The 5,685-nt window shown below is 33.8% G+C and overlaps 1 pseudogene across 1 annotated transcript; it reads right to left on the reverse strand.

The window, feature by feature from the left end:
- Positions 1–2,105: 2,105 nt before the first annotated feature.
- On the reverse strand, positions 2,106–4,642 carry LOC114322235 (plasma membrane ATPase 3-like; annotated as a pseudogene). The gene is made up of 5 exons (XR_014354601.1): positions 4,541–4,642; positions 3,254–3,391; positions 2,969–3,103; positions 2,690–2,869; positions 2,106–2,376 (listed from the first exon to the last, which is right to left on the reverse strand). The product of XR_014354601.1 is annotated as a plasma membrane ATPase 3-like (transcript).
- Positions 4,643–5,685: the final 1,043 nt, after the last annotated feature.

The following is a 5,685-nucleotide window of genomic DNA, read 5'->3' on the forward strand; positions in this document are numbered from 1 at the left end:
TTCTTTTTGGGGGGCGGGGACACACAACCTACATAAATAAACAAATAGAAATAAATCAAAGAATATATCATTGGTATTTTACATGGTTCAAAAACTTATATATCACAAGACCAAGTAAAATAAAAAGTAGCATCCTTTAAAGAAAACATGCATTATTCCAGAAAATTTGAATGGGAAACAAAAAAGAGTACAGAAGAAAAGAAGAGAAAAGCAAAGCAGATAGATGCATCAGATTGTTAAAAAAAAGAAACAAAACTACAACCAAAACTACATCCCAAGAATCAACCTTTGGCACACTGATTCTAAGAGCTAGAAGAAGGAAGACTACAAAACTGCAACCAAAACTACATCCCAAGAATCAACATTTGGCACACTGATTCTAAGAGCTAGAAGAAGGAAGACTCCCACTCCCAATCCAGCAATCCTATTCCAGAATAAAAGATATCACCAAAAAACAAAAAAACTCCATTAACGAATAGAAAATCAATAGCTTGAACAACATATATATGTATATACCTCAAAAGGCGATAGATTGAGTAAGGATCAAGGCAAAGAATAGTAGCAGATCCTGCAAATCGCACAGCACATTGTTATACGTCATACAAGCAATAGAGAGAGAATGAGAACTATGGCAATTCGAAAGCAAACAGAACATTTAGCAGGGAAAAAAAATACCTGAAAGAGATGGATTGTGTATTGTTATATAGCGAGAGAGACGAATTATTTTGAACCATCAAAAAGGCGATTTGACTTAAAATGAATGGAAAAACAGAGACAGTGAGAGATCGAAGAGAGAGAATGAGAAGAAGATTGAAGTGCGTAACTGATATTTCAAATGAATATTACATCAGATGTTGCTATAATATGATAGTGTATGGTGTATTGTACTCCATGATTTATATCAATATTATAGAATAGAAACTGAAGATCCAAAATAAAAACTGTCCACCATTTATCAAAACAAGGAAAGAAAAAAAAATGAAAGTAAAGACCTACCCATTAAAAGCAATCAGTAAAGACCTACCCATCAAAACAAAGGATTGATATTGCATGACCCAATTCTATGCTGACATTGACCCCAAGGTTGATAAGGAGCCAACCTCAACAAGTAAGACTAGATAAATAATATAAATATGGGCATGAATCACCAAGAAATGTAGAAAAAAATAATATATAAAAGGAAACAAACAACGAAACAATCATCATTACTCATGAGAAAATCATTAAGGCCAGTTAGACAACAATGTCAGCTTCATTAATGCACTATCAGCAAATACCTGAATTAACCCAAACACATTTGAACATTTCCACACTTGGGTGGAGTTTGGTGTTTTTGCTTTTTGGCTTATTTAGTAAAAAAAAAAAAAAAAAAAAAAAAAAAAAAAAAAAAAAAAAAAAAAAACAGCTTTTTAAGCCCAAGCCAAATGGGGACTCCTATTTTGTTGAGATCATGAAATGTGCCAACATATTGAAAATCCTTAATCTTTTGTGCATTTTAGATAGGTAAGTTTTGATGATAGTGCCCTCTTTTTTTGGTTTTACTTTTGATGATACTACCCTCTATTTATTGATTTTATTTTAAATTGAACTATCTGCTGCTCAATACCTCATAAGCTCCTGTCTCTCTATGAATTCTACTGAGTAATAGCTAATTCAAAAAGACATCTGTGTTGAGTATAGTAGTATAGAGAATGGCCAACAAATAATGACAATAATATAGTACCTGGTAAGCTACTGCACGAGATCATAACCCTTGCTCTGCAAACTTATCAATCACAGCATGAACTCTACGCTCTATTTCCGATTTATTGTGTGCGAGATTCAGTATCTAACAACCATATCCAATGCATAATTAGGCACAAAAAAAGATAAAAAGGAAAAAGAAAGAAGCAATATCAGATGCAAGATATAATAGAAACAGTTACTAATTAATATACATGTTCTGGTGCACCTTTGCTGCCTCAATGCATTTTACCTTCACTGTCAATATACGTCAGAGATGTTCGTTTATCAGTGAGGTTAAATGAAGGAAGTGAACCTCTTGAATGCTAGCTCGTGCCTTAGTTTTTAGTAGAAGTCAAAGAAGAAAAATAGAAACACACATATTAAATGGAGAATTGATAACAAAAGTCATTCAAAAGGAAAATCTCACTCAATATTATGGTGCATTTGTTTCAGCGATTCAGAATCAGAAGCATAAATTTTTTTTGCACCCCCATCCTATGTAGTAGAAAGTTTGTATACTAATTAACACACCTCTTTTGGATCAGCCAATGTCCCGACAATAGCAGCGTCAATTGCATCTTGGTTTTCTACTCGGGAGGCTCTAACAGCCATCAAAACCACAGCCTCTCCATCTACTCCTCTAGCAAAGACCTATGAGAATACATCCAGACAAAAGGTTGGAACATGAACTACATTACAAAATTTAGAAATTCAATCTGAAGCAAACAATCCCCCAAACAACCTCAATAACACTTTTGTCAACAGTCAGTCAGTGGATTTTGAATATACATATTATGAATATCTGGGAGCCATATGTTGATGTAAAAAGGAATGAATTAAGTGTACTTGAGGAACAAATTAGACATATTTCTCTTATCATCTCCTGAATACCTTAATTCTTTTATTTCATATTTTTCATGACTATGATCTTGAACAAAACAGATTTATATTTGAATGTCCATACCTTCTGAAAATGGCCCACTTGATTTGTGTTATCCACAAGGTGAGCAACCTTGCCAAAGAAGGTGTGGACACCGGTGGCAATGACCACTGCTTCAATCTCTCCCTGTTTGCAAGTGGATCCTGAATAAACCCCATCCCTAGGGCTTTTTGTCACAGGAAGGGACTCACTTGTCAGTGCAAACTGCAAAACCCAAATAGAAGTATTCCAGTTAGACAGCTTGACTATTAGACGATGAAATCAATCTACTTCAATCAACAGAATAATGATAGTCACAAGCACCTGGTTTATTTTCAACGGGTCACCCTCAAAGAGACGAACATCTGCAGGGATTGTGTCACCAAGTTTAATACTAACTACGTCACCTGGAATAAGAACAACTACATCTTACCCACTCCATTTTCCATCATGAAGAACCTATGATTTTTTGTTTTAGATTAATCAATTTAGGATAGAAGATACAAATTGTAAGTCATAATCCAGCCTTAAAAAAATTGGAAAAGCAAGTTACATATATGTGTGAAGGCATAATTTTTTTGAATTCATCTAAAGACCAAATTCTATTACCTTTGCTTTTGGAGCAAGGCAGCCCATGAGAGCCGCAACAGCATTACGAGCATTGTTCTCCTCAATAAAACTTATAGTAGAATTGATAAAAAACAGAGTAATGATCCCAACAAAATCCTGCCAATCAGGTGGATTTCTCTGCAGAAAATAGGGTAATATGAAGTTTCTATAAACAGTATCATCCACAGATAATTGAAACTAGTGGGAATAAGAAAAACACAGCTATGCTGTGGGTTCATGAGCATTTGCACAACATAAGAAATTAAACTATAAATACCATGTGGACACAGCTGTCAGATACATCATTGGCACCTATCTTGGAGTGTCAGCGCTTCTTCACTCATTTCATCCTGAATAATACTAGGTATCATGAAATGTTACATGAATTTTTTTTATCATTTGATTAGTGTGTGCTTTTATTGTGTGTGTAATCCAAAGATAGAGAATTTTCATGAAAATTGTCATGATATTTCTTTCATGATGCCTAGCGTTACTTAAGATTAAGGTTTTAAAAAGCGGCTGCAACCGTTACGTAACGCCGTTACGTAACGGTTGTGGTAGTTACCGCCACCCGTTACAGTCGCTTTTGCAGTGTGAGTGTGATTCACAGGTGTATCGGCCGTAGCGGCTGCTATAGCGGCCATAACGGTGTTGTAACGGCCGTAACGGCCTGTTACGCACCATTACGTAACGGTTCCAAATTGCTTCTTTCAAAAAAATGCAAAAAAAAAAAAAAAGAAAGAAAGTTGAAAATAAGGGAAGAGAGATAGAGAGAGAAGAGAGAAGAAGGAGGAACAAGAGATAAATAGAGAGAATAGGGAAGATGAAGAACATGTTACTGATTTGTTGAAGTTGTAAAACCTATGTTATTCTATTCCGCTGCTATCACTCAACCATTTTGTTTGTGTGTGTCTATCTATATATTGTTTGAAAATAATAATAATAAGTGTGCTTATTATCTATTTGGCTTGATTACTATATATATATATATATAGGCTTTTATTTATTCTCTTACTTTTGTCATTGTTTATCTTATATATAATAGTTAGTGATTGATTTTTTTATATAATATAAAATAATTAATTATTAAAATAAAATGTAAAAAACTCAGTTTATAGTGATTTAAAAATATGAAATATATTGGATCAAACTTTAAAATTTATAAAAATTGATCAATATTTATTTAAAAACCCAATAAATATGATCATGGGAAAAAATGTGCGTATTGGTAAGTTTTTTTTCAAATTGTGCAAAAAAAAAAAAAAAAAATTTCACAATTTCGATTACCGCAACTGTTACGCTACGACATTTACACCCCGCACCCGCAACCGCAATCGCGCCATCGCCACCGTTACAGTGACTGCAACCGCTTTTCAGAACCTTACTCATGATCCTAGCAAAACTTGACTTACCCAAAGGAAGTTTAAAAGTTTTCAAAGACAGAAATGTACATATGTTTGGTATTGTTTTCATTTTGTATGTTTCTGTTTGTCATTTAGTTTTCTAGTCTTTTCGAAAACCAAAAAAAATAAAAAATTGAAAAGTTCAAAATACCCACTGTTTTCATTTTTATGCAAAAACAATTTTTATAAATTAATTCAGAAAATTGTTTTCAGAAATTTCTCCAAAAAAAATTTCCCAACTAATTTCCAATTTTTTTTTCCTAGAAAACAATACAAAACCTGTCTAAACTTTTCTTGCGTCTTCTGGAAATCTTCATTTCCTTTTAGTCAATCTACTATCTTTCTAATATATATTTAAATATACAATAATAATCATATGTGTAATTATTACAGTATTAGTTGATTCTAATTGTCCTCACAAAAAAGTCAGTGGCTTGGCTTGGCTTGGCTTGGCATTCTCTCTCTATGTTTAAAAAGGACTAGACTAGACTAGACTATATACATGTATGTATCTATAGAGAGGTGTGTGGAGAGAGAGAGACAAAGGAAGGTAAATATAGAGAGACCTCTGATAGTGTACTGCAGTTTGTAGGGAGTGCCCAGCTCTTGGTCTGTTCAACTTCTTAATCAATGCCAATCCCAAAATTGAATCCATAAATCAATCAAAACAAGACAATCAATAGCTCAATCAATGCAAAGGTAATTCTGCAGAGCTAGGGCATGAACCCTTCAAATTCAAACTTTAAGAAGAAGTAAAATCAAATACAAATGTCAATCAAACCAAAAATAAAAATCAAATACAAAAGCAGATCAGATCAAAAATGAAAATCAGATTCGGATCTTAGATAGAGAGGGCATCGCTTGTGCGATAAGCTCCCGAAAGAGAAGTCATCTACAATAGCATCATCATCCATCTTCAACGCAATGTGAGAGGCGGGGATAGCCTTGGAATTTCAAAGAGCTCGGCGAGAAAGATTGAGAGCGAGAGCTAGGGCTTTTGTTTTCGACAATGAAGATCAGGACTCTCAC

Source organism: Camellia sinensis, chromosome 2 (assembly GCF_055761805.1).
Source record: "Camellia sinensis isolate YWXY chromosome 2, ASM5576180v1, whole genome shotgun sequence".
Lineage (NCBI taxonomy): Eukaryota > Viridiplantae > Streptophyta > Magnoliopsida > Ericales > Theaceae > Camellia > Camellia sinensis.